Genomic DNA, 9,811 nt, shown 5'->3' on the forward strand with positions numbered 1-9,811 from the left:
GGTTGTTCGATATATGATTTTACCAGACCTTTGTTCCTTTTGTGGCAAAATTCGATATATATTCATCAAACATCATGGCAGTACGAAGAACACAAGAAGTGATAAAAATTACATGCATGTCCGTAGATCACCTAGCGACAACTACATGTACTGGAGCGAACCGAAGTCGCGCTGTCATCATCGCCCCTTCCTCACTGGAGCCGGGCAGAACTTACTATAGTGGACGGTCAGAAAAATGTCATGCTAAGGCCTCAAAAGATCAGTGCACCAGAATAGCAACCACTGCCACATGAAGAGAAGCATAGATCGGAAGGATACAACTTGTAGACACATGAACATGACAAATGAAGACCTCATACACACAGATCCGCCAAGGACAAACACTGACCATATCCAGCAAGACTCACCAGAGACACATCTCCACACGCCCTCCAATGATATGAGATGCACTGCCGCGACGGGAGCTAGACGGGGATAACTTTATTCCATCTTGAGGGACCTATCGCCGCCTTACCTTCCTGAGTATAACACAAAACTAAAAAGACAAAAAAAACCTAAAAAGGAAGCATGAGCCCTCCAGCCGGCCAACGCCAAGATCCTCATTGATTAATACAAAACCATCCAGAGTTTAAGGAGACGGGAAAGGGAGAGCGAGTCCAAAGCAGCGCGTGAAAACCCGACGAAAACTCGACGACACCTGGCAAGCCAACGTGTCAGAAAATAGTACTATATATAAGAGAACAGGTTCACAAGCGAGTAATAAGTTTCTAAGAGGACGCTGAGCAGGAGCAAAACATTAACAGCAAAAGGAGTTTTTTCGATAAAGAGCGCTTTTATTAACTATAATGTAGCATCAAGTGGATACTAAGCATAATGAGCGACACCCGACCTCTGCATAGCTAAGATGCACACAGCCTTAACAACGAGTCTAGCAAAGTATATATAAAAAAGTACAAGTTGGCAACAGTAAAGCCATATGAGTCCAAAACTATGCCAATGTCGACGGAGGAGGTGGACCGATCCGGAGATTATGTTGCCACCCATGTTGGGTAAAAACCTCCCTGGCCACCTGCTCCAACCGCATACACACCGCCTTAAACATCGATTGATACGCCGTCCGCTGTAGCGTAGACCACATACGAAGCCAGTGCGTACAACGGTAATTAACCTGCATAGAAGAAGAGGCTTTACCATTAAAAACACAATGTTTCTACATAGCCAAAGCGACCATAATAAGGCAGACGCTCCCACCCGTAATAGCATACTAAAAGTATTTGGTATTCCATCAAGCCAGTGACCGTATGTGTTGGCAACACTTGTTGGCCAAATTGGACGCTATTTGGATCACTGACAATATAGAACGCGCAAATTTGCACTGAAAGAAGAGGTGTTTAATTGTCTCGTCATGAGTACAAAAGCTACACTTTTTACTTCCTTGCCAGTTGCGTCAAGCGAGGTTGTTTTTTGTTAGCACAACTCCTATCCAAAGATACCACATGAAAATCTTATTTTTTAGTGGCATCTTTGATTTCCATATTAGTTTATCATTATCCAATGGAACCTCTGAGTGCGGGAGTGCACGGTACATAGAGTCAACTGTGTAGGATCCGGATGTAGTGAGATTCCAGCGAAACACATCCCTCCCTTGTGTCAAGTTAACCGAATCCAAACGGGATAGAAGATGTTGTCATGCGCAAGGTGGAGGCCAATCAAATCCCTCCTAAATGATACATTCGGCGGGGAGGAGCTGAGCACGTGCGCAAGAGTATCATTCTTATCGCGTACAATTCGGTACAAGGCTGGATACTGTTCCTGAAGAGTGGTGTTTCCTAGCCACCTGTCCTCCCAGAAATGTATCTCGGAGCCATCCTTTATCGCGAATGATCCAAAGCGGAATAGATGTTTCTTTACCGCCATCAGACCAGACCAAAAATGTGAGTCATCAGGGTTTCAATATGCCTGGGACAACGCTTTTTGGCCTAGATACTTATTGCGCAACTAAAAAATGAGGAAGAATTCACTTCCCCGGCCTCTGCACCAACTAGGAATACATACGGCTTTTTAAATATGAATACTACAATTTTTAATCTCCAAAGGCCTCTAAGGCTCCAACACATGTATAAGAAGCAGCAGCAGGAGCAGCACATCACCAAACACACAACTAAGAAAATCAATGGCCATCTCACTCAGCTCGGAGCTCCTCTCCCAGCCCCAACAATGGCAGCTTCTCCTCCTTCTGGCACTCGTCTCCCTCGTGCTCTTCACGAGGAGACTGAGCAACAAAGGGCTCAAGCTACCGCCAGGCCCAGCCCGGGTTCCGATCCTGGGGGACCTGCACCAGCTGGGCGTGCTGCCGCACCGGAGCTTACGGGATCTTGCACGGAAGCACGGGCCGGTGATGCAGCTGCAGCTCGGCACCGTGCGGACGGTGGTGGTCTCGTCGGCTGAGGCGGCGCGCGAGGTGATGAAGATGCACGACGAGGACTGCTGCACCCGGCCCGTGTCCCCGGGGATGAAGCGGCTGTCCTACGGCCTCAAGAACGTCTGCTTCGCGCCATACGGTGCCTACTGGCACGCCATGCGCAAGTTCTTCGTCGTCGAGCTCTTCGGACGTGCGCCATGTCGAGGCAGCATGGCTTTCATGCCAGCATCAGGTACGGACAAGCATGCAGCATGCAGGGGCTAATGCAAGGGTATGCAATGCATACCCAATCTTTTCTGCAAAAAAAATTCAGTATACAAGCTCCTATATGCCTTTATATCACATATGGCAATCTTTTTGTATGTACAGAGAAGAGAAACGAAGAAGAGAACGATTCCAGCCCACTTGGGCCAAGATTGGGTTGCTACGTTGCTAGTTAGCGCTACTGGGCCTTATCGTTGAGGCAATGATGCGGCTGGCCGATTGACAAAGCCGAGGAGACAACGCGACCTGGAATGTGTCGCCTCGATCGTTCGATTCAACCGCAGCTGCACTGCACTGCCCCTCCTCCGCCGCCTGTGACGCACATTGTTGCGTCGCATGCCCGCATCCGCCATCGGCAGCATCGACGATCTGTCATCTTGGATCTAGCAGATCGATCTCCCCGCGCCTATTCGCTGCTTTGCCTCCAATTGAGAAACGGCGGCCGCAGCGGCAGCACCGACGCACACATATCAGCCACCGATTCCTGTGATTGTTTTTTTCGAGTCAGTGAGTATTCAAGCTTGATTTCTTCGATCTGTTAGTTAAGAAGAGATGATTATTTTTCACTTCCTAATTTTTTTTATTAACCTATTGTAGCATCCAGTAAATTTTGAGTGTGGTTTGCATTGGCTTGCTGGAAAACTTGTGAAGCAGTACAGAGAAAACAAGGTGAATCTCGATTCATGCATATAAATTTCTGAATTATGAATATTTGAATTTGTGAGAATGCCCACCATGCCAGTATGCCGCCATCACAATCTAACATGTTTCTTTTTGTTATTATTATTATGAACTTTTCTATTTCTTACAATGTCGTGAAGCAAAAAATTTTACCACGCATACCCATATCGGAAATCCTGGCTCCACCACTGGCAGCATGTGTAGAATTAGTGCATACACCGTGCATGTGTCCGAACCGTCCCATTGCAGGGCATTATGTGTAGAATTATCTTCACTCCAACATATTCTCCTGCAAAAAAATATCGCGGTTAATGTGTTCTCATGTACTTATTTGCATTGTGTATTTTGTAAGCACAAGGAAACACGACACGCAACCACAAAATGTAACACTGTAATGTGCTCGCTCCAAAACAAACACACAGAAGCAAAACAAACTGTTCTGGTGCATAGAAGAATAAGGTACAACTTGCATAGAAGAACAAGGCCCACACACAGAAAATAAGAGATGGTATATGCTACTCCCTTCGTCCCATAATGTAAGACATTTTTTGACACTATACTAGTATCAAAAAGCGTCTTACATTATGGGACAGAGGGAGTATTTGCTTATTTCAGTGGGTTAATGTGGCACACGTCCTCATAAAATAAGAGATGGTGGATACAAATTGTGCATAGTAGAAAACCGCATGGACTGTATTGCACCCATGGTCGATTAGGTGGAGAAACTGATGAGCACCTTGAGCGGCTTGGCCGGAGAGCCGGTAGCGCTGAAGGAGCACATCTTAAGCCTGGCCGATGGCATCATCGACATGCTTGGTTTTGGTGAAATGTACAACAGCGACAAGTTCCCACACCACAAGAACTTGGGGCACGTGCTCGAGGAGGCCATACATGTGCAGGCCAGCTTTTCCGCCGAGGACTATTTCCCCAATATCATCGGCCGCCTAGTCGACCAAATCACCGGTCTCGCCTCTCGTCGTGAGCGGATCTTCAAGCAGCTTGATACATTCTTCGAGATAATCATTGAGCAGCATCTTGACCCTCAGCGTGTCGAGCCTCGAAACGGTGACCTCGTTGACCATCTCATCGATCTATGGAAGGACAACAGTGGCACACTCAACATCACAAGAGACCATGTCAAGGGCAACATATTTGTAAGTCATATTAGTTGCCTCTACATCATGTCATGTCTCGATTGAGGAAAAAAATAACAACTAACTGACATCACTCACCACCATGCATGCATGCAGGGCACATTCATTGGTGGCTCAGACACGACCTCGGCGACGATTCTATGGGCGATGGCAGAGCTGATCCGAAATCCACGACTACTAGAGAGGGTGCAAGAAGAGATCAGTGCCGTGGTGGGAGACAACGAGAGGGTGCGACCAGACGATCTGGCCAAGCTAGTCTACCTCAAGATGGTGGTGAAGGAGACCCTACGGCTGCACCCACCAGCGACAATGCTACTGCCAAGGGAGGCCATGCGAGACATTAGAATTGGGGGCTATGACGTGTTGGCCAAGACACGGATCTATGTGAACGTGTGGGCCATTGGTAGAGACCCAGCAAGCTGGCCAGACGAGCCGGAAGAGTTCAAACTAGAGAGGTTTGAAACGAGCGAGATAGACTTCAAGGGAGGGCATTTTGAGCTAATTCCATTTGGCGCAGGGCGGCGGATATGCCCCGCACTATCTATGAGCACGGCCACCATGGAGTTCACGCTGGCCAACCTGCTATATAGCTTCAAGTGGGCTCTACCGGAGGGGATCGTGGTGAGCATGGAGGAGGAAGGCAAGCTTATCCCCCTCCTAAAGACACCGTTGTTCCTGGTGCCCACCCCATATCGGCACATCTAAGCACAACGAGGCATCGCATGACACACCCCATAGAGATCCGGTGAAAATTAATCTGCTCTCATGTATGGAATAAACATGCATGTAATCTTGTCACTATTATCTACTTTGTATGTACTACCAGTCTATTACCTTGAAAGACAATATATCTACATAATAACTTGGCTCCTGCATGTTGCTGTAAAAGGAGATGAATATACAAAAAGCATTGTTTAGATTATTAAGCCTCTTGAAGGCGTGATCCTTCTTGAAGGCGTCTTCCGGGGATTGCTCGTGTGGGGTGGAGCTGCTGGTGGCGTGGTGACGGTGTGAGGTAGCCTGTTCTTATCAGTGGCGGCTGCCGTGGTCTCGGTCCAATCCCTGACCACTGCTTTGGCTATGCCCCTTTTGGCCTTCTCCATGGATCTTCGCCTTCGTCCGATGACTTGCGGTTGTGAGCCGTTTCGCTTAGCACTAGTGTACTTGCCGTGGTGGAGCGGTACTTCATCTCACTCATTGATGGCGGCGAGGATCGGCGGCATGGCGCTGTGGAGGTTCGCCGCCCGATGCGCGGAGATGGACTCGCGCAGGAGGAGGTTGCTGTCTGGCGTCATGGTGACGCCGATGGCTGAGTGGCCAGATAAGGTAGAAACCTCGATATGATCTGAAGATGGACCTGCGGAAGATGGTGGCGACGACACACGAGTGCGTCTGACCGGATTGTGCCCCAGACCCAGTATGTGGCTCGGCTGGGGATTCCGAATATGTTTCGGTTTCCGGCTTTTGATGTTAGGCTTAGGTGAGTGGTTCGGGTAGTGGCCTAGCTAGCACCCCTTCATCATTTTGGGTAGGAGTAGTGGCATGTATTGCCAAGATGGTGGATTCAGACTTATTGTTGTAATACTTTATAAGGTAATCAATAATATGGCCGTATGCATCTCCCGGATGCAGAGGCCGGGGGTCACCCCTCTTTTCTAAAAAAAGATTATTAAGCCTCTAGGGCAAGTACATATAGAGGTACAAACTTGGTGGACAAGTAGCCTAGAGAATAGGAGTGTTATAGATGTTTATTTCTAGACTTCATAATAACTACTGTTTACAATTAAACACATTATATTCTAACATCCCCCTCGGGTCATAGTGGTGGCAACACACACCATTAAGACTGAACATGATTAGAAAAGATGAATACGGCGCCTTTCGTGCAGATTTTGGCATCATAGCTAGACGTGTAAGCCAATGTGTGTGTATGCCTCGGCCACCTGTCCATTGCTGGGTCATGAGCTGTCTTGATGACCCGTGTGTATTTGAAGTCGTAGGAGCATCGTGAGCAGTAGTGGCAATGCAGACACTTTTGGCTGGAGTAGAAGCCGTCGAAGTTGCTCAAGCGAGTGATAACCGTTGTTGCTGAAGTCATTGTGGTCGAGAGTAAGGGTGTGGTAGCCCTAGTAGGTTAGGCCATTGGTGATGACACCGAGGGAGAAGCAACATGAAATGTAGGAGTAGCATTCGACATCCAAATATGTTCAGCGTAATCTGTCACCGAGGGAGGAATCGACGCTGTGGGGGCTATCCTAGCATCGAGAGAACCATAATTTATTGTAGGCTTGTAGCAAATATGAACCGATGGTGAGCACGCTGGTATGGTTGCTTCTTCCGATTTTCAGCATCAAACGTATTAGTGTAGGGGTTTGAGTTTATGGACAATATTTTGTTAGTAGTCTGAATGCATATGTATGTTAAAGAAGTGTGTTAGGCTGCATATTTTGTTAGTGCTATCGGTGGAGCATTATTTGGAAGAACTATTTTTTTGATAGACCTATACGGGTTTGAGATCATGGACAATAATTGAACCCCTTGTGTAGTAGAAACGGAATTTTAAGATGCTACCACTTACCCCCTAAGAGGTAAGATGAAAATTTGATCTACTCATCAGCCTACCAAGCGTAAATTTGGCAATCTATACATGGTAAGTATAACTAGATAAAAATAATAATTTTTTGACAGGTTTAATGTCAACACCCTTCAAATATATGATGTGTTATACATGAATTCTAGTAAAAGAAACATTGTTATCTATAATTTGAAAGCAATTAATAATTAATAAGTATGATTTGTCAGGTGTCACCAAACCAAATAACTCAATGTATGTCACACTTGTAACGGATGGCTTGTCTCGAAGCTCAAATTTAAATTGTGTAATATGTTCAACTCCAATCTCCTTTGACCTGATGTGACTCTACCAGTGTGGTATTTCTTATTTATTTTTTAATATTTTTTTACTTATATGTGATCAACATACTGTTCGGCTACTCAATTTTGGATTGCTAACTCACCGTCACAAAATAGTGTACTCTTTTGTTTTATTCCTTCATACTTGGGACAAGACATTGCATTGGTATCCTCGTATTCTACTCAAATTTGATGCATCACCTACACTCTCACGACGGTGGATGCTGCAGGCCGATATGCGCCAGAATGGAGAGGCAGCATGACCCACCTCCAATCCTTGCTAGTAGCGGGGAGGGGGAGGGGGGTGGGGCGTTATGATGCGAAGATGTCCTGCACTTCCGTGAACGCCACTCCAGCTTGGTGTGGAGCACAACCATGAGCTAACTAATTTGTATGTCGATTTGAATCTGAATTCATGCAGAAAAGAGTTCACGTCCTTATGCTGGCAATGCAAAGCTACACGTACAGGTTCTTTATGGAGGTTTTATGGGGTTGATCCACTTGGCACTTTCTTGTTGGCCATTTGGGAAAATTCGCCCACATGCCCCCGAGAATTAGCGGGAGGGGGTATTTGGTTAATTAGTCGGAAGAAGCCCATAATATCCTGTAAAGACCCGTGAGTCCAGAAATTTTGCTAAAACAATGCACACGGCAGACATCATTAGCGGTAGTGCTCCTTGTGACAATTATCGTCACCGTTGTTTTCACTCTGCCAGGAGGATATAGTAGTGATACTTGAAGGATGGATTTCCCATCATGTCTAGAAAGATCGCATTTTGAGCATTCTTGGTCTCTGACACCTTAGCAATGTTCTTTTCATTTATTGTGGCCTTCGTATGCCTCGTGGAAAGAGAGGAGAATGATAAGTTCACGACTTATTATATCTTCTTCACGAAAAGCTTACATGGCAATAACTATGAGTTATTCAACTAGTTTGTATATGGTGCTGGCACCATGTCTACTAGAGGCCATTTGGATTTTCCCCATCGTAGCTTTACGGTCCATTCTCAATTACTAGTAGATGAGTTGTTGAACCCATGGCGCACATGGCCAAATGCAATCGAGAAGTTAGATAAACTATATGAAAAAATATCAATTGTTTGTAAAGTATGATCTTAATTTATGACATGACGACCTGCAATATGAACTTATAATGTCAACTTCCATGGCAATATATATGATACAATTCATGTTAAAATCACTTGTGCTTGAGGTGTTCGAAACCATTTTTTGAAAGTGCTCAAACAACCCATGAAAGCGTCAACGAATATTACTGAAAGTTCTTAGAGTAGTTTTGAAAGTTTTCATCGCTAATTTTGAGAGTGATTGATCTACTATCAATAACGGTTCTGAATAAATTGTGAAAGCACTCGGATTATTTCCCAAAGCATTGATAAATTATATAGTCACAACCTTTCACATATGTTTTACATAAACCACACATATTTTTACATAAACATCACACATTCTCCCTAACTATACATATGCCAATATAAATAGGAACCCTGTGGTTCTCTGCAATTGAAAAATACTATGCGAACAACATGTTGACCTAATTTAAATATTGGATGAAAATAACTCCTGAAAATAAACCAACATTTCAATCCAGCATAGACATCTAAGAAGAAGCAACCTACCACCTGTAGTTTCCCTTCTGGCATTTGTAACTGCTTGATGATCCCTCATCTGCCTTGTTTAGGGGTAGGAGCCTTTCTCTCAAGATAAATGCTTTGTTATACAGTCCTGCATGGTGACGCAACCCATCCTTTATGGTCAAAATCGCCGGATATATCTCATAGCTCACGTAGGCATCCTTCCCTGCATAGGTTAGGTGCAATGGAGTAGTAAACAGTTTCCACTCCTCGTAGTCGTAGTATGGTTTGTGGAATGTCATTTTCAAGTCCTTCTCCGAGAGGTCTGTGATGGCCACTGTGAGGTCCCCCATGGAGTACCCTTTGCCGCCACCTTTGGTCTGAAACTGTTGATGTCAATGTGGTACTCATCTAGAATGACGATCCTCCTAGAAAAAGCTTTCTTCCCTCTCTAATGTCCACTCTAGTGAAAGTATCTCCCCATGTTTCAGAAATTGTCAAGTGCATGACACCATTTCTTGGCCCTGCGGAAGTGGTAGAGGAGGACGTGCGTGTATCGACAGTTGCAGGACTATATTCCCTTGTGGCCAAAAAGATGTGCGAGAACGCGGGCACCGATGTGGTGGGTAGTGGTGATCCTCTGTGGCAGTAGGTAACGCAGTCATCACACACCATTTCTCTTTAGTGTGTGCGATTGGAGAGTAGCATTCGAAGCCTAGGCTCATCTACACCTGCCCATGAACAGTAAATTTGAAACGGTTCAAAAAGAAATCTTTCATTCTTAG

The 9,811-nt window shown here is 45.5% G+C and overlaps 1 pseudogene; it reads left to right on the forward strand.

The window, feature by feature from the left end:
* The first annotated feature begins 2,149 nt into the window (after positions 1–2,149).
* LOC123072832 (4-hydroxyphenylacetaldehyde oxime monooxygenase-like) lies at positions 2,150–5,340 on the forward strand (annotated as a pseudogene).
* The last annotated feature ends 4,471 nt before the right edge of the window (positions 5,341–9,811 follow it).

The sequence above is a fragment of the Triticum aestivum genome, chromosome 3B (genome assembly GCF_018294505.1).
Source record: "Triticum aestivum cultivar Chinese Spring chromosome 3B, IWGSC CS RefSeq v2.1, whole genome shotgun sequence".
Taxonomy (NCBI): domain Eukaryota; kingdom Viridiplantae; phylum Streptophyta; class Magnoliopsida; order Poales; family Poaceae; genus Triticum; species Triticum aestivum.